Source organism: Ursus maritimus, unplaced genomic scaffold (assembly GCF_017311325.1).
Source record: "Ursus maritimus isolate PB19 unplaced genomic scaffold, ASM1731132v1 scaffold_11, whole genome shotgun sequence".
Lineage (NCBI taxonomy): Eukaryota > Metazoa > Chordata > Mammalia > Carnivora > Ursidae > Ursus > Ursus maritimus.
Genome location: NW_024423453.1, coordinates 53,658,711 through 53,686,392, shown reverse-complemented (window position 1 = coordinate 53,686,392; position 27,682 = coordinate 53,658,711). Strand labels below are relative to the sequence as shown.

Genomic DNA, 27,682 nt, shown 5'->3' with positions numbered 1-27,682 from the left:
TGTTCTATTGCACATTGAATTGCAATTGAAAGTATTGCATTATAATATTTAGGTGAAGCGGCAACCAAATATAATTAAATTATTATAGTAAACATTGACTTGCAATGAAAATGAACACATTTATTGAAAAACATTTCTGTAACATGTAAACAATGTGTTCCCTTTTGATAACTATTGTTTTTCTCTTGTTCCTTTTTTTATTTTTTATTTATTTATTTATTTTTATAATTTGCTGCTTGCCATTACAGGAAGTAGAGGTTTGTATTCAGCTTCTGTATTTTATATTTTATTCTAGATTTTATATGAATCTTTACAATTTAATTAGTCACATACACTCAATTCACATTATTTTCCTCCTCAGGATGATTATTTCCACACCTGGAGTCCAGGAAAGGCCTTCGATCAGGGTAAGAATCTAATTATTTTAAAAGAAAAATCTTTACATGTTTATAATCACTCCACTTTCAACATGATATTTATTGTTTATTAGATTCTTAAAATACTAAATAAGAGAGCTTAGGTAATGGAAAAATTCATATAATAATTAATTTCATTACAGAATAGTGTAGTCAGTAATAAGTGAATTAGAGATCATGATTATGTCAGAACACCTTTTATTTTTAGATACATATCTTAGATTACTGATTTGGCTTTCTGAACTTTATTGTACACATTTCTTCAGTTGATACAAGTCACTTCATCCAGTTTTCAAATATACTCAAGTGCATTCAGTAGGACATAGATTTATTTGTGCAAAATTTAAAAACAAATGACTTTGCAGTCAGTGTTTCAGTTAATAAAAGTTTTCATTTAAAACAGCACCGGCTGATAATTAGACTCAGCTGGGGTCTTAGTAAGACCCAAAAGGGAAAGTCATATATAAACTGGTTATGGACTTGAGAAGGAAAAGCAGGAAAGATGCATGGGAAAGGAAGATGTGGAAGAGAAACATAAAGTGCAATGCAATCATAATGATATTAAAGAGATTTGTTTGCTAAATTCAACAATATTAGAACCAGAGATTCTTCCTTTCTAAGTCTGGTACAAAAGAAATTTCTACTTTACATTGACTATAATAACCTTACAAAAGATACTACTTCCTGAAGTAGGGCCATTTAAAAATAGAAATCATTTTAAAGAATGAGTTGTGATATGTTAATAAAGGAATCTTAGGGAATTTTGCTATGTCTCCACATTTTTGACTTCTTATGTGCAGCAAAAGCTACAACAGCCAAACTCTCTGGTGAGAACCTACCTGGGTGGACCTAGCTGGGGACTGTCATCAATGCTGGTATTAGCCTGCCGTCTGAAACAGTCATTCACATCCAATCCCCCCTTTAATATTATTTCTTTCTGCTGTACTTCATGTGATTTCATTATTATCTAGAGCGGTTATTTGTGGAATCTGCATTTTATAATTCTACAAAATATATTTTTTATTTCACTAATAACGTAAGTCAAGACAAATATACTAAAAGACAGGCAATAAAAAACAATGACATACAAGCTGAGATATATTTGCAAACTTTCTTGGGAAATGAATTTTTATGATGGAATCATAAACCTTGAAAAAATCAGAATTATCTATGAAATGGATGTTAACACTTAAATTTGTCATACTCAGTGCATCCAGTTACAATAAAGGTGGTTTGGATCGTGTGTGTGTGTGTGTGTGTGTGTGTGTGCGCGCGTGTGTGTGTGAGAGAGAGATAACTTGTTGAATTACAATTTATCTCCCGTTAAAAAAAAAGAAGAAAAAAAGATTGCTATAAGGAGGCTTCCAAGCCCTGGTAAGACTGACTTAGTTTAATTTTCAAAGAGGATTTTAACATACTCATTTGTCAAAAATATCATATTTATCGGACAGAGAGAAGCTCATGACATAATAATAGCTAGTAGTTAGAGTGCCCTCTATCCAGTCACTATTCTAAGTATTCAGTTATGAGTTCATTTAATCTTTGCAATAACCCTGTCAAGTAGATGGGGAAGGGGAGGCACTTAAGAAGCTTAAGCTCCTACTCAAGGTCATATTCTTGCAAAGTGGCAGAGTCAGGATTTGGATCCAGGCAATCTGACCCCTGAGCCCCATTTCCTAACTACTATGTGACACTGTCACTCATATGATAGCATTAAAATGAAATAATGACATACTGGTGGTATTTTGAAGCTTGTGTTTTAAAAATAAACATTTGCTTGAGTGAACATTAGAAATAGAGCTAGTAGCTGTGTTTTTATATTTTAAATAATATTTTGTAGATTATCAGACCCAGGGTTTTGGTTGATTGAACATACGTAGTTGATAAACATATATGGGGAAGTTTAGTATCCAAAAAAAAAAAAAAAAAAGGAAAGTGGAAAAAAAATAGGTTGAGATACGTGTATTTTTGTTTTGTATTTGTTTTGGCTTTGAATCATATTAACTAACCCATTTGTAGACCATACTGAGGAGTGAGAGAAATTATCCTGTTCTCATCTAGCTCTGAGTAAGATAGCTTGCATCACTTGGATAGAAGAGACTTGATACTGTATGGTGACTAACATAATATAATAAAAAATCATTATAAAAAAAAAAGAAGAGACTTGAGATATGCTGATTTCTACTGCTTATTTGTATATGATGAAAGAATCTTCTGTTAAGTAGATTTTCAAAATCTGATTAAACTTTTGAACATGATTTATAACTTTTTAGAAGTATTTATAATTTTTAATATATTTTCATGGTATATGGACATCCATATCACATATCAATATAAATTGATTTTCTGCAGTTTCTTTTTTGAGGGTGTTTGCATATTTCTTGAAAGGAATGAAGAAAATGTTACCTTAGCATTACACTTTTTTAGCATTACATTTTTTATGCTGATATTTACATCATTTTTACCATATACATTTTAAATTATATCTTACTTTCTTTTCTATAGACTGGTCCACAAAATATGCAGAAATTAAAGTACTATTAATGAAAATATTAATATTTCATGTCAGAAATGGTGCAATTTCTCATCACCAAACCCTTTCTACATGTATGCATGAATAGGCACATGCATACATACATACATACATAAGCATATACATAATTTGCACATGCCTAGACATACATACATATTTGCATGTGTAAGCTTTCTTCTAGGTACAACTCAACTGATTGTTCATATATAGCTTATCTACCTTGTGGTTTAACTGTGACAAATTTTTCATATAGTGAGTTTCTTTTCATAAATCTGATGTTTCTACATTGTTTTTGTTTTTTGTTTTACCAGTAAAATCGACAGAGTTTTGGGAAAATATAATAGTTTCAAATAAACTTCAGTAAAACTGTTTTAGTGATGGTAAAATCTGCTTTTTAATAAAGGAAAGCATACTGATGCCAAAAATTAATTTCTTTGTATTTCTCCACGTAGGATTTTCTGTGCCACTACTTCTGTTCATTAGTGTGGCTAATCATGAGTTGACACAACAGAAATTGACTGAAAACGAATTTTAATGAGGACATGAATCTTCTTGAATATGACATGAAAATTTAATGTTTATTAGGACAACCTTAAAGGGGAAATGCATGGATGAACCTAGAGTGGTAGCATGATAAAGATCTTAAACAACTTAGTAGACTTTAAATAGCTGGGCTGTAGCTTAAAAAAAAAAAAAACAACTTAAAACACTTTTTTTTTTTCCTTTTCATTTCATTAACCTTGCCTTGTTTTTGGTCATGGATTAATTTGGGCTTTTAATAGATAAGTCACTGAAATTTTTAGCAGGAATTCCTGTCAGTTGTTTAGACAATCTACAGGTTTTAAAGTGCTATCTGTTTTAAGGAGGGCACGTATTGCATGGAGCAATTATTATAATTGTTTTTATAATTTTATATTTTATATTATATATATATTTATATATATAATTTATAATTTTATAATTATAATTATTATAAAAAAATAAAGTGCTATCTGTACAAGGAATGCCTTTTATTCAAAAATTATTTTTCTCCAGGATATGATATTCAAGGACCCTGAGATGAAATAGTTGAAAGCCAAATGTGTTTTGTATATATTCTCCTAATTTTACTATCCAGTCCGGCTTGGAGTTGTTCCAGTTGGTATCCCCCAGGGCAGTGAATTACAACCAATAGATTAATAATAAAGAAGCTGAATTTATTTTTTTTATTTTTTAAATATTTATTTATTTCTTAATAATAATTTTTTATTATGTTATGTTAGTCACCATACAGTACATCCTTAGTTTTTGATGTAATGTTCCATGATTCATTGTTTGCGTCTAACACCCGGTGCTCCATGCAATATGTGCCCTCCTTAATACCCATCACAGGCCTATCCCAATCCCCCACCCCCCTCCCCTCTGAAGCCCTCAGTTGAATTTAAATAGATGCAGAGATTTCAAGACAAATCAGTTTCACATTATTGATGTGTTTCTTCTGCTCAGGCAGATTTCTGAGGTATGGAAAGAGGAGCGAGGATTGTGCCTGTGGCTTAGACCAGGATCCTTCAGCCACTTCACAGCAAACCAGTCAGGGGCTCTCTTCTTAAATCGGGACCTCTGTGCGAAGGGCAGCCTGAATTCTTCTGGCTCATTGTTGGCGTTAATTCAACAAAAGTTCCTCAAGAAGTGGTGCGTTAGGAGACCATTGCTAAACTCAGATTGCTGAGTCTAGGCAGGAGAGACACACATGTGCACAGCTAACCTTATATCAACATGAACCATTCTCGCAAGGATTGGTGGGGAGTGAGCTCTTTGGAAGGACAGTGGGATGCTAAGCCATATACTTATACATTGTTTCTCTCTTTTCAGGATGAGTTCGTAGAGCTTCATTTGATTCCCATAAATTTTCTCATCCTTTGCAAAACATCTCACATACACCAGCAGTCACATCCTGACTTGTCCCTTTGCAATCAGTCTCTGGCTACAAAGGAAAAGCTGTCGAGATTTCCTCTGACGCTTTTATTTCCTTCAATGAACAGAGCTGTTCATTGTATTATGGCTATAATTATTTTTGAAACTGAAAAAGACAAGTGTGTGAGAAAGCACACCCCCAGCTTATCTTTCCCTTAGTTAACTACACTACCATACTTTTTAAGGCATAGTATATGTGTATTGCGAAATGGAGGTAGTGCCTCTCTCCCAGATGACTTTAATTTTCACTTGTTTACATGAGGATCTTTTTTTTTTTTTCATGTTCTTGGATGGTATTTATTGATAGTAGTCTGAAACAATAGATAGATCTGATCCATGCTTCACAATAGAGGCATGGTACTAGCATAGTGCTGCTTTGTGTCAGCGCTTGGGGCCTTTTGGCATTTTTCTAGTGGAGAAATTGGTGTTCTCAGAATAGAAATTCAGCGGGGACAATACGCAAAGATAATTATATGATCATAATATTTTCCAAAAATTCTTTCAATCATTTAAAATGTAAATTCTGAACCGTGATTTGATCTGAATCATTATTAGATCAACTCACAAGAATTGATTTAGTATTTTTGCATCGTTTTGGACAAATTGCTTGTTAGGTATTCAAGTGCTAATAGCCATGTCGATTTGCATCATACATTAGCTATATCACCCATGGTGGCAACCTTGGCTCAAAGAAGCCCTCTAGAAAACCTGCAAAAAAATAATATTCAACCTAGAAATGAACAGTGTATGTTCATTTATTCTATGTCAGGTTTAGTACATAAGAACTACATAGGGCTTATAAGTGAGAAATGTATTTTCTCTTCCTTTCCAACTCTGATTTTTTTATACAAGAATGGTATTTAACTTGTTTTACCCCCACATTCTAGGAAAATAAATAGAGGAATATTCCATAAAATGTAGGAATCAGGAATCTTACATTTGCTCTATTCTATGTCAGTGCTATTTTCTCCATTGAATAATAAATATTGCATAAAGGTTTGCATTTTTAATTTACAAGATAAAATCAAGATTAATAATGCTTCATATCACAGTAGCCTACATACATGTGTAAGAAGGCAAATTATATTTATTTCTTTTCAATGACCTTAAGTTACTAAATTGTGAATCAAATTTATAGAGCAAGAGATTAATTACATATACCTCAAAGTTGTTCAGATTTTAAGAAATAAGATTCTTATATCACACTTTGTTAACCTAACATAATAATAAGTATTGTGAAGATCGAAAAAAACAGTAGATATATAGGAAGTCATATTTTTTAATAGGAAATCTGCTGGTTAGGGAGGTGATGTGCAGTCCTGCCTAAACATGAAATTTACTAAGCATTCATGTAAAAAGCACAGTTGCTAATCTGAGGTAGATTCTGGGCACTTCGTGAGTGTCTTTGTGTGTATGTGTGTGTGTGTATGTGTGTGTGTGTTTTAATTTTCAAGAGTTATAATAAAATATACGTAACACAAAATTTACTATTTTGACCATTTTTGTGTGTACAGTTCAGTGGTATTAATTCACATTGTTGTGAAATTACCACCACTGTCTCTCTCCAGAACTCTTTTTATCGCCCCAAACTAAAGTGCTATACCCATTAAACCCAGGGTGTTATATGCAACTAATGAATCATTGAACTTTACATCAGAAACCAGGGATGTACTGTATGGTGACTAACGTAATATAATAAAAAAATATGATTATAAAAAAAAACAAACAAAACCAGTTTCCCCTCTTCCCAGTTCTTGGCACACAGCATTCTACCTCCCATCTCTATGAATGTGACTATTCTAAGTATGTCATATAAGGGGAATCATATAGAATTTGTCCTTTTGTGACTGACTTATTTCACTTAGCATTATGACCCCGGGGCTCATCTACATTGTAGAATGTGTCAGAATTCCCTTCTTTTTAAAGGCTAAGTCATATTCTATTGTATGTATACACTACGTTTTTGTTTTTTCTTTTCATTCATACATTGATGGTTGCTTGGCTTGCTTCCACATTTTGGTTATTGTAAAAATGTAACTATGAATAGGTATCTCTTTGAATCTCTGCTTTCAATTCTTTTAAATATATACTCATAAATGGAATTGTTGGATCCTTTAGTAATTCTATGTTTAATTATTTGAGGAACTACCATATTTTTCTCCATAGTGGCTGCACCATTTTATATTCCCCCTAGTAATACAAAAGAGTTCCAATTTCTCCACATCCTCACAACACTTGTCATTTTAGTGTGTGTGTGCATGTGTTTTTTAATAATATCCATCCTGATGAGTGTGAATGTGTTTGTCTTTTAAACTCTACAGTTTATTATTTTATGCAGATACAGTTGAAAATCACAGGGTACAAGCAATGACTTATCAAAGTAATTCTCCTCAGCGATGCTGTTTTGCAGTACAAATAGACTTTTTTGTCCAGATGGCTGTCTTTTTGAAGGCAACTACAAATGCCAGGGATTTTTAAATAACCTAAGTCACCTTTTCAGATCTGATGCAGAAGCAGGTGCCAAAAGGGTTTGAGAATGGATTGTGGGTGTCAAGGAAATCCCCAAAAGATAAAATCACCATTTCCATTGAACAAGTACTTCCCATGTGTCAGGTGTCATAAATAAGACAATCACTGTACTAATCTTAAAAGGTAAATATGTTCCTTAATTTGCAGAAGAAACTGAAATTGAGAGGTGTTGATAAAGGTGACAAAGCTAGTTAAGTGTTGTAGCTGGGTTTGAAATCTTGTTATTAGTGGATTAGAAGTCTTGTGATGAGCACTGGGTGTTATGCATAACTAATGAATCATTGAACACTACATCAAAAACTAATGATGTATTATACAGTGGCTAACTGAACATAATAAAAAAAAGGAAGTCCATTTGCTCTTTCAAATGCAATATGGCTTTAGATTTAGCTCATCTGTATGCACATTTTTGGTCTGTGTCTCCACTTACAGACACATCTTTTTCATGAAAAAACATGGTAGGAATGACACAGGGGAACATATGTAGCTAAAAGGTCAACCATCAGGTACACATTGGATCACATTTAGAATTGCTCCACTACCGAGGAAAGGAGGTGTTTGGAACTTGTATTCTAATTTTCAGAATGGAAGAATATAGATTTTTAAACCCAGTTATACAACTGTTATCTAATAAGAACAAGGATCGCTGCATTGAGGTGTATTTCCATCAGTTGGGAATAACTTATAGCATATCTGTGAGACAAGAATGTGTTTCAAAGATGTACAAAAGCTTCTGAGGAATACCTTCTTGGAAGTTACTTTTCATTGAAGTATCCTGGCCACACTCTCACCCCACTTCTTTATATGAAAAGTGGAAAAGAAATATACATGTTTTTGGTATACTAAAGTACTGGCATTGAAACTTAGAGGTGATTTTGGCCCAGTGACATATACAATTAAGGAACTTTTCTCTCTTGACTGTCTCTGTTGTCCAGCTTTGACTTTCTACTTGGATATGTTATTCCATCTTCACATAGCACTTATTACTGAAAACTGCTTTTTAAATTGAAGTAAAATCTATTTTCTTGTGTCCAATTCTTGCTCTTATATCCTTGATAAAGAGTGAGTAAATTCATCCTTCTACAAGAAAATTATGTGAATATTTGAAAGTAGCTAGTATGGTACTCTTTTTAGAAGATTTTTAATTAATTAATTAATTTTAAAATTAATGAAGGATTTTGATTAGAATGCTCTGCTGCTCATCACATAGACACTGCAGTGTCTCATCACAGTCTCTTCTAGTTCTAACATTTCACACGTTTTTTTTTAAATAGATTGATAATTTTGCTCTTTAGTTCTAGATTTTTTTTTCTCTCCTCTTAGTGTACTTCTTGATAATTCTCCCAGGTTCTCCTCTTCTGTGCTTTAATATTGCATTGAGATAGCTAAAATATATGGTAGATAGGCAAGATAGTTGAATGGGCATTTGACTAGATCATCTAGACATGAGTTTAAATCACAATTATGGCAATACAAGCTATATTACCATATGCAAGTAATTTAATCATTCTAGAGTTGTTTTCTCTTCAATAAAACGAGTAGATTACTAATTTATAAAGTTGTGAAACTGAATAAAAAAGTGTGTATAGGGGCGCCTGGGTGGCACAGCGGTTAAACGTCTGCCTTCGGCTCAGGGCGTGATCCCGGCGTTCTGGGATCGAGCCCCACATCAGGCTCCTCTGCTATGAGCCTGCTTCTTCCTCTCCCACTCCCCCTGCTTGTGTTCCCTCTCTCGCTGGCTGTCTCTCTCTCTGTCAAATAAATAAATAAAATCTTTAAAAAAAAAAAGTGTGTATAACCTATGCATACAATAATATGTGAAATGTTCAGTAAGTATTTTTCCTTCTCTCTCATATTTCTCCTAAGACAATTAGTAAACTTGCACTCCTTTTATGTGTCTGAAAACAATGTTTTTGCCCTGACAAAACAATTTGCTCCTTCTATACAATATTTCAATAAGCAGAGTGGCCATGTAAATTATTGGACTTAATGCTGTTAAACAAGAGTTATTTTGAGAGTTTTAATGAAAAATTATCTTCCTTGACACTTTGAAGAAATTTGGAATTTTCAAGACTTCGGGTTACACAACTGTTACTTTATTATATTAAGTAACATACATCACAATTTTGTAATTAATACAATGAAATGTCTTAGGTTTATAAGTAGCACATATGGTATGGTAAAAAAGAGTACCAGTTTTAGAGTCAATAAGTCAGGTTTTGTTTTTCTAGCTTTTCTGGTTGTTAACATAAAACCCAATTTTATGCAATTTAAAAAATAGACTTTTTAAAAGAGGATTTTTAATATCAGAAAGTCTCCCCTGCTTTATTACTTTTCTTTTTTTAACTTAAATAATAAGGATATTACTAAGGTTCTTTTTAATAGACTTTCTTTCTCACAACCATTTTAAATTGATAACAAAATTGAGCACAAGGTACAGAGATTCCCACACACACACACACACACACGCGCGCGCGCGCGCACGGCCTCCCCCATTGTCAACATCTCCCACTAGAATGATGAACTTACACAGACACATCATTACCCAGTTTCTCTCGTTTATACCGTGGTTCGCTCTTGGTGTTATACATTCTGTAGGTTTGGTCAAATGTATAAAGACACAAATCCATCATTATGGGATCATACAAGGTACATTTACTGCCTTGCCTCTTTATCCCTCCCTTCCCCTAACCCTTAACTCCTGGTAATCACTGATATTTTTACTGTCTCTACAGTTTTGTCTGATCCAGGATGTTATATAGTTGGAATCAAGCAAGGTGTAGCCTTTTCAGAGTGATTTCATTCACTTCCAGTATGCCTTTAAGTTTCCTCCATGTATTTCCATGGATCGATAACTCATTTCGTTTTAGCATTGAATAATATTCCATTATCTGGATGTACCACAGTTTATTTATTCATGCACCTACTGAAGGGCTTCTTGGCTTTTCCTAAGTTTTGGCAATGATGAATAAAGCCGCTATAAACAACCGTGTGCAGGTTTTTTGTTTGGTTGGTTGTTTTTTTTTGTTTTTGTTTGTTTGTTTGTTTGTTTTGTGAACATAAGTTTTCAACTCAATTGGATAAATACCAAGAACTGTGATTGCTGAAACATATGGTAAGAGTATGTTTATTTATGTAAGAAACCGCCAAAGTGTCTTCCAAAGTGGCTGTACCATTTTGCATTCCTAGCTCTAGCAGTAAATGAGAATTTCTGTTGCTCCACATCCTCATGCCATTTATTTGCATAATTTATTTGCCTCTTAGGCATTTCAGTCTGTAACCCTTTCAAAGCATCTGAAAATAAAAGATGAATAATTTTTCTGTTTTATCAAGAAAATCTGTGTACATGTTCAGAGCCATTTGATTATTTTTGATTATATGATAGCCTACATCTTTTTAATCTTAAGAATTTATTATTTTACTTTTTGGAAGGGGCTTTAAGTATGAAAAGCTCTTCAGTATGGATAATTTTTCTTCCTACGTATTGATTTTTGATATGTTGGTAGATCAGGGATACTACAATCAAGCCACACCTCAAACTTAGGTGGGCAGTATTTTGTATACATAGCCCCATACACTACCCACTGCATCATTAGCTCAGGGCATGGACCCCCTGCACTTTCTACTCTTCACAAACTCTCCAACAAATGCATCTGTCCTAGACCTTAAGTTAAAAAAAAAAAGTTACATAACTCCTCATTCTATTGTTTTTGTTCTTTTAACTCAATGCTCTACAAGCAGCAAATCCATGTTATTTTGGCATATTTATTACTACATTTGATATATCTAATTGAAGGACTGAATAAAAGTCTAGAGTGGAAGAATGGAATTTTGAGTATGATTTTGTTTCATTCAAATACAAGCAGATGAATTTATTTGATATAATGCTTATTTTGGGGGAAGCTGTGCTTTATTGCATTTAAGTTATAATTTGCATTTACTCTTTTGTTTATTGACAGTAATTTGACTTCTTTATGGAGGAGCATTTTCCTAGCATTGTTTCTTTCGACCTTCACACACACAAAATCTTTCGAAGTTTGTAAGGGGAATAAGATTGTTGCTAAATGCAACATGAGGAAACTGGGTATAATTTGGGTTTCGATTTGCTCAGATTCCACAAATATTGATAAATGCAATTGAAATTGTGTTCAGATCTCCCAGATACTAATCTTGTTTTCTAAGATATCATGCAGTTTCTGTTAATTTATTAATGGTTTATTGCAAAACTATTTATTCAGCTCATTTTGCTAAAGCATAATTTTCAAGAGTCCAAAAAAAAGCTGTCATTTGTTGAGTACTTACTATATACCATAAGCATTTAGCTTTTATCTCACTCAATTCTCAGTACCAGCTTTCATTTTTATTGCATTTATTTTGCTCCCATTTTTATTCCTTTCATTGCTCTCATTACAATGAGAAGGAAAATTGATGTTCAATGAATGCATATAGTTTGCCTATGATCATGCAGCTATTTGGAGTAAGAACCAGAATTCATATCTATCTCATTTGATTCCAAATTCTGACGCTTCTCCAGATCATGACCTGGGTCAGCATTTATGCTGGGGATCTGGCTATTTCCATGATCATTCATTGCAGCTTCAAGTTAGACTTCTTAAGGAAGTTGCTGTTGCAACTAGAAAAAGGACAGAATTCTTTCCATTTACTGTAACTTTGTATAAAATTTAATCAAAAGCATTTGGCTTCTAAATTCTTTTTTTAAATTTTTTTATTATGTTATGTTAGTCACCATACAGTACATCCTTAGTTTTTGATGTAGTGTTCCATGATTCATTGTTTGCGTATAACACCCAGTTCTCTATGCAATATGGGCCTTCTAATTTCTGATCTTTAAATTGAGAAGGTTGCAGAGAATGATTTCTAAGCTTCCTTTTATCCCCTAAGTTTTATCTTTCTGGTGTTCTGTAAGCCCTGTGAATAATGGCATGCTAATGAATAAATCTTTGAATATGAATGTTGACATATTGTAACACTTAAATTCTGTCAATAATTCATAGTATTTTTAAAAAGAGCAGTAGTTTGTCATTAGAAAGATGAATTTAATTTTCAAGAGAACTTTGTTGAAGTAACATTTAAAAATAATATTTGGAGAAAACTTTGTTAGCAACTTAATTTATCAAATTGATTTTAAAATACTCTATCATCATACATATAGCTGGCTAATTATCAGTTAGTATGTATTAGGTTTATAATATTCTACAATGTTCTCATATGTTTCATATGATTTAATTTCATATGGTTGGAAGAATGGAGCTTGCTATAGCTAAATTTGCGGTTACTCAATCAGTTAACGGACTGGCCCAAAGTTACATTAAAGAACTATAATGCTATTTATATTAAGTGGCACATCTAGAACTAGACTTTATGTCATTTATCAGCTACTCCTGTGCCATCTCACTATACTATGTACACCACAATTATTACTGAGTACTTTTAACCATCATCATAAAGACAAGCTAGTTACGGCTGTATTGCAGTGGAGTTGGTTGTATATCCAGTTAAGAACAGAACATTTAAAAATTAAAATAAATTTTAGTGCTAGATGGGCAACAACGTGTTTAAAATTCCAAACTTTAATGCAGGACAAGAGCTAGCATTACTTCAGGAAAATTTTGTGGGCTCGGGAATCAGATAGTACTAGGTTTCAGTCTGGGCTCTCCTGTTTATTAGCCCTTCAAACTTGGAAAAATTAATTAACCCAAGACCAAAGGTAATCTTTGCAGATTAACATTTAACTTAAGCCCTGAAGGCTTTCAAGAGATAGTTAATAAAGAGACAGGGGAAGAGGAGATTTAGGAAAACTCAAATCATCTTAATTATTTACACAACTTTGCCATATACTTCTTTTCGCACATTTTAAAAATGTTTCCCAAGAACACTTAACCATTCACAAAAGCTTTTATCCTAAAATGTTAAGGATTCCTATCAAAAAAGAGACAAACCAAAAACCAGACGCTTAACTATAGAGAACAAACTGATGGTTACCAGAGGGGAGGTGTGTTTGGGGGGGGGGGGATGGGTGAAATAGGTGAAGGGGATTAAGAGTACACTTATCATAATGAGCCCTGAGTAATGTATAGAATTGTTGAATCACTATATTATACACTTGAAGCTAATATAACACTTAGTTAACTATCCCGGAATTAAAAAAACAAAAAAAGAATTCCTATAAAAAAAGGAACGAATGTACTTATAGATTTCCACTTAATTTTGACACTCTATACTGTAAATTGTGTGTAAATCTTGAGCACTATTTTGTAGTAAATGGAGGTAGGAACTGCACCTATGCACAAATTCCTATTCCCTACCCATTTTAAATTGAAAACATAAGGAATAAAATAGAGATTAATTATATATATGTATATATTTTTATATTTTATATATATATATATATAGTCTGCTAAGTGTTAGTCCTGAAATTAAACTGTTCCTATTAATTAGGCTCTAACTTTTAGATTTTAATTACTGTTGTCTCTTATAAGGTGAGAGTCAGTTTTATGGGTTGAATTGTGTCCCCCAAAAAGATATATTTTGAAGTCCTAGCCCCTCACACATGTATTTGTGATCTTATTTGAAAATAGAGTCTGGCGCTGGGGTGGCTCAGATGGTTGGGCATCTGCCTTCGGCTCAGGTCATGATCCCAGGGTCCTGGATGGAGTACTGCATCAGGCTCCCTGCTCGGTGGGGAGGTCTGCTTCTCCCTCTCCCTCTGCTGCTCCCCCAGCTCACGCTCTCTTTCTCTCTCTCTCAAACAAATAAAAAAAAAAACTTAAAAAATAATTCCTATAATTACTTAATTCATTTTATTTCATAAGCATAAGAGCTAATATACAAATAGAGACTAATGTCTTCTTTTGATCTAAATATTAAAAATAGTATATTAATTATAATTTTTAACTCATGAATTTTTGAGCATATATCATTTTATGCAAAACGTGTGTGCACATGTGTGTGAATGTGTGTTGGATGAATGTTCTTGCTTAAGCAGCATCTGTTTTCCTGGCTTCCACAACCTGATTTTCTCTTGGAAAAACATACCTCACTCCACAGGTTTTTATAGGTTCATGTCACCCAAAACCTCGAAGTGCTTATGTGACCTACATCTGACTAAATAGGGTCTCCCTGGTCCCTGTTCTCAGCAGATAGTTTAGGGATGAGAACATGACCCAAATCAGGCCACTTAGATTAGGGAGATGTGCAGAGGAATTATAGGAAAGAGAACTTCTTTTTTTGCAGGTGTAGCTATATAATATGACACAAGCCTGGAAATATCCAGAGTGACCTTGACAAGAGCCCAAAGTTCAGTGTTACAAAATGAAGCAAGCAGAAACTCATCCTGAATACGGTTTGGGCATGTTTGAAATGGGCTGTAAGCACAGGTTCCTTTAACTTTTCTTTCTTTGGTTAAGCCAATTTTCATCAATTTCTCTTATGTCCAGCTAAAGTATCCACACTGTATAGAAACTTACATCTGGACCTGAATTGTAAGAAATTCTAAATGTTTGTAATTGGTTGAGCTGAGGTAGGGACCAAGGCAGAGAGGCTACCCAATCCTCTATAAGAAGTAGTCACACCATCCTTTATTATAGGGATACTGTGGCTATTCTGTGGTCTGTTGAATCTGGAGTCTCATGACATGTACCTATTGAAGCTTGTCGTTTCCTGGACCTGTGAATTACTTGTGCTTTTTCCTGGAATTTCTATATGTTGATAACATATATGATTGCATGTTTCCCAAAGCTTTACTTCATTTCTATGGCTGCTGTCGTCATTGCATCAGCAGCTTAAAATAAAATTAAAAAAAAAAAAAAAAAGAACATGAAAAGCTTTTGGCCTTCTTAAAACCTAAAAGTTCACTTCATGGTATTATATTTGGATGGGCGTTCAGGAAAACATTTAATTTAAGTTCTGTCAGATTAAATAGTTGGTGTGAACCAGATTTTCTTCAAAGGTCAGAACCACTTCTTCTCATTAGTTGTTCTAGGTGACACATTAGTCCATACCAGCTTCCTGGTTTCTCTTCCATTGGGCCCTTGTGATGGAGAGTTTGAGGGCCTCCTGGGAGCTTGCGCTGGAACAGTGTGCATATGGAGCCTGACTTCTGAAAGTAGTGAACTCATCTGGGCTATCATACTGAAAATACCTTGGGATATTTCAAGAAGTCCTTGAAGTTTTGACAGTGTTACTGCAAAATCTTTGATCTGGGTAATGTAGATGAACCATAAGCAAATATCCTTGCTTTCTCCTCTGTTTTGAGAATGACAATGAATTGCCTCAGTGGAGAGAGAGCTAAGCAGCAACAGTATCCAATTCCCAATCCAAAGATCTCTTCTCTAAGAAATGCCTAATTTATGAACATAAGTCATCAGCCTGTATTACCACTTGATAAGTCAAGCTCTTTCAGGCAGTAAGAATAGAACAAGGAACTAGAACCAAAATCTCACCCAGGGAGAAACAAACATTTAATGTGATCTCTGAGACTGAAATCACGAAATACGGAGGCAATATGGACCTCTCAAAATGCCCTGGTTGTTGGCATAACAGGATAACTGGGCATCTATTCCTCTGATCCACCTTTTTTTTTTTTTTAAATTTAAAACCATAAAAATCTGGGAAGTCATACTGATTTTTATTAGACTCCAGAATGATATAAACAATGTATGACTATAACTGTGCTTAGCCATCAGGTGTATATTTTCATTTTAATGGATTATACTTGGTAGAAAAAGGTAAAAAAGCAAATGCAATTTGAATAGAAGTTTTATATTTCAAAGGACTTGTTTGGAAGGCATTACCACACGTCTTTTATTTGAGAGCCCAGTGAGTAACCATCTGAAACCATCCCAAATAACTGTATCAGCAAGAATATTTTAAAGTCATTTTTTGTATTTTCTTCTGCACCTGGCTTACAGTAGGACTGAAAATTATTTCTGTATGAAGCTGGGACTCGGCACAAGACTGCGATAGGGATAAAAATAAAGAAATGAGGTCAAGGAAGACGAGTGGCATGCTTGAAGGAGAAACTCTCAAACTTTGGGTGCTTTCCACTTAATTTAGAACACAGAAGAAAAGCAGATAAAGTCAACTGTGAAGCTGGACAATCAGTCCTGAATATCCGGGGAAATTTGATATTTTGGCATATCATAAGGTTTCCTAAGCAGAACTCAAAAAGTTGATGCAGTTTGTCTATCTTATTAGGAATGTCATCGTCTATCAGCGGGTATCAGGAGGGTGATTCTGATTGACACATTTTTGACAAGATATGCTAAATGGTCTTTCATAAATATTTAAAATATGAAGGTGAAAAACAGGATTATCTTTTTTGGGAGTTTCATTCAACAGAAGGTCAAATATAATCCTATCTTTAATAATTTTATTTAAACTGTGGTGAGGAATTTAATTCAGTTCTAATCTGTAAGAGTTGGGGGAAGGGGAGGTTTTTAAGGTAGATGCCTTCAAAAGAATTACCTGTACAGAATGATGTGGGGTTGCAGAAATCTGGAAAAAAAAAGAAGTTGTATTTGCAGAACTCCTGATAGTATGCCCGTGTTTAAAGACAGGATATCTCATCCATGAGGAAGAGAATGAAGGTTTGGCTAAACTAGAACAGGTTCAGTTCTAGAGCCAGGAAACTAGGAAGAGTCTCATAATAAAGATTCTGGCAGGAAAAAAAGATGGAGAATTAATTACCAGGCCAAAGGAAATTACAGACTAGGTCTCAGGGTCAGCGAGCGGGGTGATATCACATGAGAGACACAAGATCCGAGGTGGGTTTGCAGAAGTAGTTGTATATGGTTACCCATCTGAGAATGCTAAACTGAACCTCTAGGGAAGCAGCTCCTGTAGGGACTTCTGTTGAGCTAAATGGCAGGTGACATTTCTATTTCATACCCTAGGATATATTTTTCATCATCTCTTACATAATTTCATCTGCTAATCATAAGACTTAAACATCCTTGTTTCAGTCCAAATATGGAGCCACACTTAAGTGTCGTGATTACCATGTAGAAATAATGAAAGGTGTAAGACAAAAAATCAAACCCCGAACAAACAAAAATGTACTGATACATCAGGTCTTGGAGGGGTTTACAATCTATGGGGGGAAAATGGCTTTTTTTTTTTTTTGTCCTTTTGACCTTAACCCCCAAGATTTTACTCATATTTGTATTTTTTTTTCTCTATTTGGAGATGACCTGGGCTGAAGTTGACACTCAACCCTCTCTCACTAATCACTAGTTTATTTTTTAACCTACACTGAATGGGTTCCTACAGAGTTTTAAACTAATTTATGGAAACAGTATATTTTATCAATGAGTAGATGTTAATTTGGAAATTAATACATTACTCAAAGTATGCTTAAGTACAAATGTATTTGTTGACAAAATAATTGCTTAATATATGAAGCTTCAAGATTTAAAAATTCTGTATGGAGATAAATTACCTTTTTATTCAAGTACCCTGACATTTTTTTTCACCTTGAAAACTACATTACTGTTGATTAGTTTAAAATATCTATGCCTTTTCAAATAAATTTAGCATTGCTTTATATGCAGTGTATTTAATTCCAATATTTTTTCTAGCTAAAGCTTTATTAGTTTAAGTTAAATTGAAATACTCAACAGATTTAGATCTCACAGGCCATATTTTATCTTTATTAAAAAGTTTCCTATTGACAGTGCACATGCGAGAGCTATAGTTTTAATCACAGAACATGACTTAAGTCTTGCTGAGCTGATAAAAACTGAATCACCATGCTGCCAAGTTAGGTACCATATTGCAGTCGTGTTTTTAATTAGATGGTTAAATTGCTGTCAGACGGTGCTTTTAAACCTTATCTTCATCTTTCCATTAAGCAAAAGACATTCAGTATCTCATACTGAGAAATGATCTTTTTTTTTTTTTTTAGTTGGTTATTCTTTTTCCTTACCTACTTTCTTTGGTTTTTAGTAGTTTCTTTTTTTCATGGGTTTTTGTTTGTTTGTTTGTTTTTTGGGTAAAGCATGAGTATCTGGATTCAAATTTCAGTCCTAATTTCTTAGTTTATTTTCTTTTTCAAGAATGACTTTTGGGGGATGAAAAATCAATAAATATTATTTTACATATGGATTATTTTGCCTCTTAATACTTGGTTGACTACACTTAAAAAACTTTCTAGAATTCAAGAGAATTCAGAGGGTTTCAGAATCATCTAGTTCCTGTATTCAGATTCTTTCTTAAAATTATCTCTTATTAGAAGACATTTCAGAAACAAGATAGTGGCTACTTCTATTACTATTTATTTTCTTAGATTACATGTAACTTCTGGCGGATCGAAGGGAATTCTGAAGTCCAGTAGTATATAGTTCAGTAGCATATGATAAAATTAATAATTAAGAATATATATGACATTTTATTGAGCTAAAATAGTTGATGAATTTGAAATGCAATTATTGGAAGAAAACAAAGAATTGATTGTAATTTTATAGAGGACAGATTTCAGTTAAGTAAACTTGAATGGAGAATTAAAATAGTTTAAGGATAGCAGCAACCTTAAATTCATATAAATTTTTTTGGTAACATGGACAAAGGCAGGCAAGGAATATTCCTTTAGCATCCTTGGTAATATTGTGCTGTTGTGTTGAGAATTACTGTGAGATTCCCCATGGATGGGGTGAAGACCGACATGCCATGTGTTTACTGATCCAGCATAATTTTTTCAGTTGTTAAGGGTTTGTTTCTTCCCACTCAATTTCACTTTCACTTTCCTATCTGAAAATGAGCAGTAATTCTTCCCTCATAAGTCTTGTGTGAGGATTAAATCATATGTATGAAGGTTTGAGGACTGTAGTTAGCCCATATAAACACTTTAATAATAATAATATAATTACAATATTATGGCTAGTTATATAATTATAATGGCTAATAACATATATTAGTAGGTAATTATAGCTCTTGACTTATATTTCAAAGTACAAATATACCTTTTTTTCTAAACATGATGCTTCCCTGAGCATTTATTTAAAAATATAAATCCTTAAAAATGCCCAAAGGTAAATTACTTTAGCACTAGGCAAAGATTCTTTTCAGTTTTAAAAAGTCATGTATTAATGCGTGGCACTCCAGATTTCCTGCTGCTAAATTAGTAGTAATGTTTATTATGATGATGATGTCATGATACCATGATATTATGACTAACATATCCTGCCAATGACTCTGAACTAAATTAAATCACAGTGGTAATAATGGGCAATCCTGCTGAGTATCTCTGCTGAGCATGGACAATTAAGAAAGAAAATCATTAGTTGTAATTTAAGAATTCATGTTTGTATGTAGTAGTTTTTCACAGGAAACTAAAGAAGATGAATCCAAATAAATCCAAAATAATACAATAATCAGTCCTCATTGCCTCATTAGCATCTTAAGAAATAATGACAATTGAGCCCTTTAGTGTGTTTTCCAAAACCTAATTAAAAATGCAATTTATAATTTTTAGAATTGAATGCGGAACAAGTATTTGTCGAAATGTCATTTAAGTTGAGCTCTTTTCTTCTAAGCTTTTTTTTGGGTTTCTTTTCTATGATAATAAAATTCAGATGAAATAAACTCATGTCTCTTACACTATTTTCCTTCTTTATAAAGCCTGGATGTTTTAGCTGTAAACACACAAGTATGTTTTTTATATGTAAAGGTCTCAATGATCAGCAAGCATTAACTTAGCATATAGTATTTGCTAAGGGTGATATAAAATACTTTGTATGATCTCAGAAATTGCACAAATCAACTATATGGCTTTACTGATGAAGAAGCCAAAATTCACTGGTATTGTAACATATGAGCTGGTTATCTTCTAGCTCTGTATACCACCTTTTCCAGTGGCTGGGCAGCTTCCAAGCTTCGTTCCCCAGTTTCTTATTTTTCTTCCCAGTAGTAGCCTAATTGCTATGCCTGGAAGTATTGTCACCTGCACTTTTGCCTCTAAAATTCCAACCAGTAGTTGAACATCTTTATGTTATATAATTAAATCACGTACAAAAATTAGACTGTTTATGTTTGCCTCACATACCCCACCAAAATGCCCTAAAATCTTGATTATTAAATGGTATTTACATTATTGATTTCTCAGACTTACAAATTTGGACTGTTTTTCAGGCCTTTCCTCTTCACTCAAATTCACTATTAATTTGTTGAAGTAATTTAGCAGTTTCTCGCTCTATATTAAATTTATATAAATTTTGATCTTTTATTTTTTTTTATTTTTAGAGAGGGAGCGTGAGAAAGCAGGGGAGGAGGGGCAGAGGGAGAGAGAATCTTAAACAGTCTCCACGCAGAGACCAAGGTGGGGTCAATCTCACAACCTGGAGACCTGAGCCAAAATCAAGAGTCCTACGCTTAACCAACTGAGCCACCCAGTCGTCCCAATTTTGATCTTTTAGTGTCAAGTAAGATAAACCAGCCCTGGCTAAGTTAATCAAAAAGGTAATGGCTATACTCTGAATAATCAAAGTAAGAACTAAGATCGCTGACCTTAGACGTGGTCCAGATTCAAAATACTGAGAAAGTAGAGCTCATTGGCAGAAGTTAGGTCAGATATTCATTTTATGACCCAGGTAGTTTCAGTTCCCCCTTTGAAATAGAAGCCACACTTTTGCAGAGGGGCAGATCCTCCAAAAAAGAGAAAGGTGGTACAAAAAGGAGAGAGAATGATTGCTGGCAGTTGAATAAAATCAATGTCTCCCCCCCCCTTTCTTTTTCCATTCCTAGGTAATAATACTCTACATAAGGTCTAATCTTTTTTGTCTCTAGCTTTTTTTTCCCCCTCAAATCTATAATCCACAGGAAGGGAGCGAACATTTCAGACTAAAATCACAGTGCTGTGAACTAACTGCCTCTTACTCTTCTCTGTCACACTTTCTCTAACTGTATGTGATTTTCTATTGTCACTTATCACTTATAATATTAATATCATAAAGTGTTCTTAAATACTTTGATCACAGAAACTGTGATTTTCATGACCTTATATTGTTGTTGGTAAAATACTTTAGTAAAGTGAAAGTATATTTATATTTTCTGAAGATAATAATAAAGCAGATTTATTCCCTTCATCCTCAGTAAATGTGAATATCCCTTTACTAAAATAGATTGTCTTAGAATAAAATAATTAATATTCAGAATACAATAAATGTGTTTATTCTACTCATCTTTGTCTTATTTTAGACTTCTAATAAAGGCAATATCTCTTGACAGAGTAGGACTCAATAAATATGAAAATATTATTAGACCAGATTTTTATCAAATGGATCCTATTAATATGAAAATTAAAATATAATGGATAAATTTGTAGAGGTATGAATATATGAATTCGTAGGATAAACAGATAAAAGTGAGAATTAAACTCAAATTAACTTTTTATGATGTTTACTTTTAAAATTTATTTTGTTAATCATGCTTCAAAAATATTATAAATAAAATATGGGAAAAGAAAAATAAAAAAGACATGCGTTTATTGAACACAAGATAAACATCTTATTGATGAAAATGGAGCCATGAGCCTGGTTGAAGCTGTAGGCTCCCAGACTTTAGGTTTGACATTGTGCAGAGGAGGTCAGGAGTTCACCTTATTAGGTTAATGGATTAAAGGTGCCCTTGCACAGAACTTTATTTAAAAATTAGAATTACTATTTGAAAACAGGTTTAAGAGTAGGGCTCCTTCTTACAAGTCAGGCATTAGATGGAGGAATTCAGCATATATTTGTAATCATTTCATGCTTGCATTTCAGGATGACATAAAGCTGTATATTTAAGCAAGAAAAAGACTTGTGCCCAGAATTGGAACAAATCTTTTAAGGCCATAAGCTTAGTCACTAGATTGGTTATATCATTAATAGTGTCATTGCATGGAGGTTGGATCACCAGTTTTAACTGTAGTTCTTGTTTGGGAGTCTTAGAAGCCCAAACGTAAGCAAGTGCTCAGAGAATAAAGGAAACCAGGGAAGGAGATGGACAGAAGGAGAGAGAGAGATTGTCTCCTGGCCAAGATGAACCTCAGAGTTCTAAAAAACATGTGGAAAAAAGTAAAGCAGAGAAACATTAACAAAGTTAACTAGCAAAATTATAATAATTAACAAAATCATGTACTGAAATATATGCCTCAAAAAAATAATAAAATAAAATCTGGGAATAAAATAGAATGCAAAAAGGAAAATATATGTGAATTTGGAGGGATTACCAGAAATTGATAAACTGTGTTGGTAAATTTGACTCTAAAAATAAAAGGTCAGAGACTAATTTTATATTGCTCAAATTTTTGAACAAAATGTTAGAAAACAATAATTAGTTTAAATGTAGGTGGTGGCTGGTAAGTGATTACAGATTGCTAAGATCCTAGTGTTGTTTGGGAGAATAGTTAATAAAAATTTAAGTTTTTGTTAATGAAAACATAGCGTTAAGTCAGTTTGTGAAATGTGAAGTATTGCTCCTTCAAGACTCTACCTATGACTCAGGCTTCCATGGCAGGGACTGTATATGCCCCCATTTGCTTCTATCGTCTGTTCATAGTAATAGAACCTCAAGTGTCTGCTGGGCACATTGCAACTCAAACTGAAGATTGTATTTCTGAATCTCCTTGGAAGCTAAATATGGCCATATGACTAAGCCCTGGCCAAATGGAGAACTATTAAAAATGTCATATGTGACATTTGGCAATTATATGTAAACTCAAGAGGTCATCATGGACTAAGAACAGAAAGCCAGCCTCCAGGGATGGCAGAACAACAAGATAAGACTTGCTCACATCTGTGTCACTGTGTAGCACCATAATTGTCCCAGACAGCCTGGTTTGGTTTTGTTTTGTTTTTTAATGTGAGGGAAGAGTAAGCTCATTTGTTTAAGTCATTATTATTTTTTGTTTCAACCATACAAAGGCAGAATTTTTCTTAAGTGATACAAATTATTCTTATTTTTAAAGATTTTATTTATTTATTTGACAGAGAGAGAGAGACAGCCAGTGAGAGAGGGAGAACAAGCAGGGGGAGTGGGAGAGGGAGAAGCAGGCTCCCAGTGGAGCAGGGAGCCTGATGCAGGGCTTGATCCCAGGACCCTGGGATCATGCCCTGAGCTGAAGGCAGACGCTTAACGACTGAGCCACCCAGACACCCCTTAAGTGATACAAATTATTAGTCAGAAAAATTAAAAGAGGAGGAGGAACAAAAAGAACATAACCAGTCCCACAGAAAATAAAGAGAAAAATAGAGGCATGGTAAATCAACATAGAATAAGAAGATAAAGAGTTCAAACATGTCTGTGATCACAATAAACGTAAATGTATGTAACTTCACTGTCACACTGAAGAGAACAGAAAACAAAATCTGAATCTGTAAAAACAAAGATGATGCTACATTTTAAAGCAACAGTACTTTTTTGTAACAGGGATGAAGTGTACATCAGGCAAAAAAAAAAAAGGCATAAGAGAGGACATTGTCTAATGATAAAAGGAATTTTGCTCTAAGAAACATCAAGCATCAGGGTGTTGCATGCGCAGAATCACGTAGTCTTTACTTGAACATGCACACGTTGACAGGACTAATGGGAAAATGGATGAAAGCTACAACTATGGAAGAGAAATTTAACACATTTCTTTGAGAAATACCATAGCGCAAGTGGGTAACATGTCAAACTGTTAAAAGTATTATAAAAACATTTTCAGGGTGTGAAGGGGTCATATAAGAAGAAAATCTGATCTATTTTATCTGACAGAGCTGTCAAAGACTTCTCTGAAGAATGACATTTCAAAAAACACGTCAAGAAAAATTAAGAATTAATCATGTGAGAGGATGGCCAAGTTTCAGGCAAAGGAAACATGAAAGAAAAGGTGTGGTGACTTCATGATTCAATTAGAGACTGAGGGAGAAAATGATGTAATAGGGGGTGGGAAATTCTGCACAAACCATGTTATATAAGGTCTTCTCTGATTCTCTCCACATCACCTCATAATGTCATGTTGTAGAAAGGAAGATACCCTTCAGTTTAAAAATAAAGGCCAGAAAATTTGAAGAAGAAAAAAAAAAACCCTCAAATGCAAGAATTTATTTTTATTACTTCTGTGCATTTAAAATAAAAATAACAAATTTTAATTTAGTAAACAGCATGAATTATATTCGTAATGCATACAACATCTAAATGTAAAAATAATGTATTGTCATGAGGTATTTTCGCCTTAACCATTTATAGAAAATCTTACAGTTTAGTTTCTATAAAGAAAATCTTTACAGAAAATCTTACAGAAATCTTATCTTCAATGGTAGCAAGCAGCTGATTTCAGAATTTAATGGTTCATTTGCTACTAAATATTGATATTTGCAGTGTGTTTAGAGCAATTATCAGAACTGTTCAGAGGTCTAGTCCAAATGCTTTTATTTGGCAAAAGGCACCACTCCAATGACCATCCTTCTCTGTCTCAGGCAGAATTTCCAGTAGTGAAAAAAATTGCAGATCTTTTTTGCTTCTTTGTGTTGCTATTTTATTTTATTTTTTTAAAGAGAGAGAGAGGGAGCATGTGCAAGTGTGGAGGAGGGGCGGAGGGAGAGAGAGAGGTAGGATCTTAAGCAGGGTTCATGTGCAGGGCAGAGCCCAACTCAGGACTCTATCTCCCTTGGTTTATAGTCTTGCCTTTATCTTGCCCTTTTCCCCAAATGGGAAAAATACATAGCCCTGGTAACCCTGCCACATGACTGTGGGGAATGTTAATTTTTTTTTCACTCGTTACAGAGCCAAAATTGAAACATTAACCACTACTAGTGCTCTTTATATAATGTAGCAGAGAAAACAGAAGAAATTATTAAAGAAGTATAGCTAGTTAAGTCATCACCTCTGTCATGAAGTCCAGATTAATAATTAATCATAGCTTCTTACTTTGCCATTCCATGTCCTCCCAACCTCCTCACCCCCCTACTCTTTGCCAACAGCTTTCAGCTGGTTGGTTATTCCTTTTCTCCTTCTTCTTTCTCCTTCCCACCCCTCCCTTCGGCCTCCTTCTCTTCCTCCTTCTCCTCCTTCTTCCTCTTCCTCGCCCCCTTCTCCTTCTTCTTTTTCATCCCCTTCTTCTCCTTCTTTTCCTTTTCCCTGGTGGAATGACCACCTAAATCTTAATTCCCACAGGATCTAAATTCTTATACCATCCTTTATTTGGTACTTGCAATATACATCTGACCAGTACTGTTAGACATAGCAGTACTAAGAACCACCCGATTGGATTTTCTGGTTTTCAAACACTGTCCTCCTGGCCCTAAATAAGGTCCTTTTTCTAAGTTTATGAAACATAGTCAAGCAGAAGCATTTTGGGTTCCAAGGGATCAAATAGTCCCCCTAAAGAATGGTGCCATATTGAGGCCTCAACAATGATTTCTACTTCAGGCAGTTTCTTCAAAGAGCAGTGATAGTAACCAAGTAAACCTTGTGAGAGAAAGGCTGTTAGTCAACATGGACCAAACAGAAACCCATTTAGTCAACAAAACTTCCCTGTGCATAGTTCCTATGCATGTTACCATGGTCATTTTGTATACATGGGATTCTTGAACGAAAAGTGGGAATGATGGAGGAAAAATCTTGAAGGTCTAGAGAAATGGCTGACTGACATCAAAGGATTGAGAGCTTCCTCAGGGTGGCATTTATATGGAACATAAGTATCTATTCCTCTGTGTCTGTTCCTAGGACTATTTATAAGTCTCTTCTACTGACCTCTTGTCCCCATTCATTCAGTCTTGTTCTTTCCATATCCATAACCACCCAGCCAACGTATTAGCCACAGCCCATGATTCAGGATCTAATTGTAACTCAAATTATCCCTCCTCCCACATGAAGTAGGTAATGTGATGTACTGCTCTACACTGCCTAATGGAACTTACCTTTATCACTATATTTCAAGATTATCCCTGAATAGACCATAATGCACTGGAATTCATTTCTGACCTATCCATAAACCTGGGCCATACTTTGATCCTATTTTTATCACCACATGAGGCTATAGCTGTGGGTTGAAAGACATTTGGTACAACAAAAAGACCAAGTACCATTGGTATCTGAGTCACTCACTCACTTAGCTTATTTTGTTGTCCTACTCAGACCTACTCTATTTAATAATAGAATGTGGTTACCCATTAGAAATTATCCATTTTATAATGGGCCAATTGGGCTACCTAGTTGTTTGGTTTCTTTTGGTCAGGCCTTGGAGATAAGCTACAGAATATTTTTCAAGTGGAGAATAGTTGACCACAAAAGATTTGCCTCCTGTGAAAATCCTGGGGTTTTGTAGTTTGGTTCTCCTATCTGATCTTATAATGCTCAAGTAGCAATACTGCTTGCATTTTACCCTGGATCTGTTCCAGGTCCTACCCAGACAAGCAGCTTTATGGGTTATTCAGTACATGGATAGGGGCAGCACATTCAAATGATGTGGGGACATCAATCACACTGTGCTCCAAACTAATTGAACTATAAACTTTACCAGTGTGACAAGTCCCAGAACTTCTGCAGCATTTATTTCCTATTCTCTGGCAACTAAATGAATAACTAAGATCTAAAGGTAAGTGCTAGAGTAGTCCAGGTATTATTTCTGATTTTATATGGTAAAGCCCCTCCATATATAAGTGGGGTCCAAAAAACATAAGCAGTTAAAATGTCCTTTTTGTATTATTTTGGGATTAAGGAACTATCCAGGCATGTCTGCATGTCTAGTTGTCTGGCAACTCCATGGATTCAGGGGTGCCATCCAAAATTATCTTGATTTGGGTTGCTGTTTGATGCCACCTGGTGGTGGCCATTGAGCCTATCTCCACAGAGTTAATGGATCATTCTGGATCATGTGGCTTGCTGATGCACTGGTACAGTGGCTGTAATTCTAGGAATCTCCCAGTTAGTTGTTACCAATTTTGTCATCCTGATCTGGAGAAATCGAGCTGGAGAGGAGTGGGGATATGAGAGCTCACTGCTTCCTGACATTTCTCTGATCCGGCTTTCTTGACTAAGTTACCTTCCCTAGGTAAGGACTTTAGGCATCCACTTTTAAAAACTTGACAGGGGAAAAATAAGAGTATATTGCCTGTCACTGTTTATATCTACATTCAAAGGATGGATAGGTAGGCTAACAAAGATTTTAATACAATTGTTTTTCCTAATATTTTTCTCCCATTAGGACCAACTGGCAAGAAATGGCAGAATGAAATTTGGGTGACTTTCTTTAAAAGTAAATTATTTAAGATGA

At 34.3% G+C, this 27,682-nt stretch overlaps 1 protein-coding gene across 1 annotated transcript in view; it reads left to right on the top strand.

Moving 5' to 3' along the window:
• The first annotated feature begins 300 nt into the window (after positions 1-300).
• SPOCK3 (SPARC (osteonectin), cwcv and kazal like domains proteoglycan 3) overlaps positions 301-27,682 on the top strand; it is a 300,892-nt gene continuing 273,510 nt past the window's right edge. Inside the window, exon 1 of the mRNA XM_008685615.2 lies at positions 301-407. The gene's annotated coding sequence lies outside the window, so the exon portion shown is untranslated. The remainder of the gene's footprint in view (positions 408-27,682) is intronic.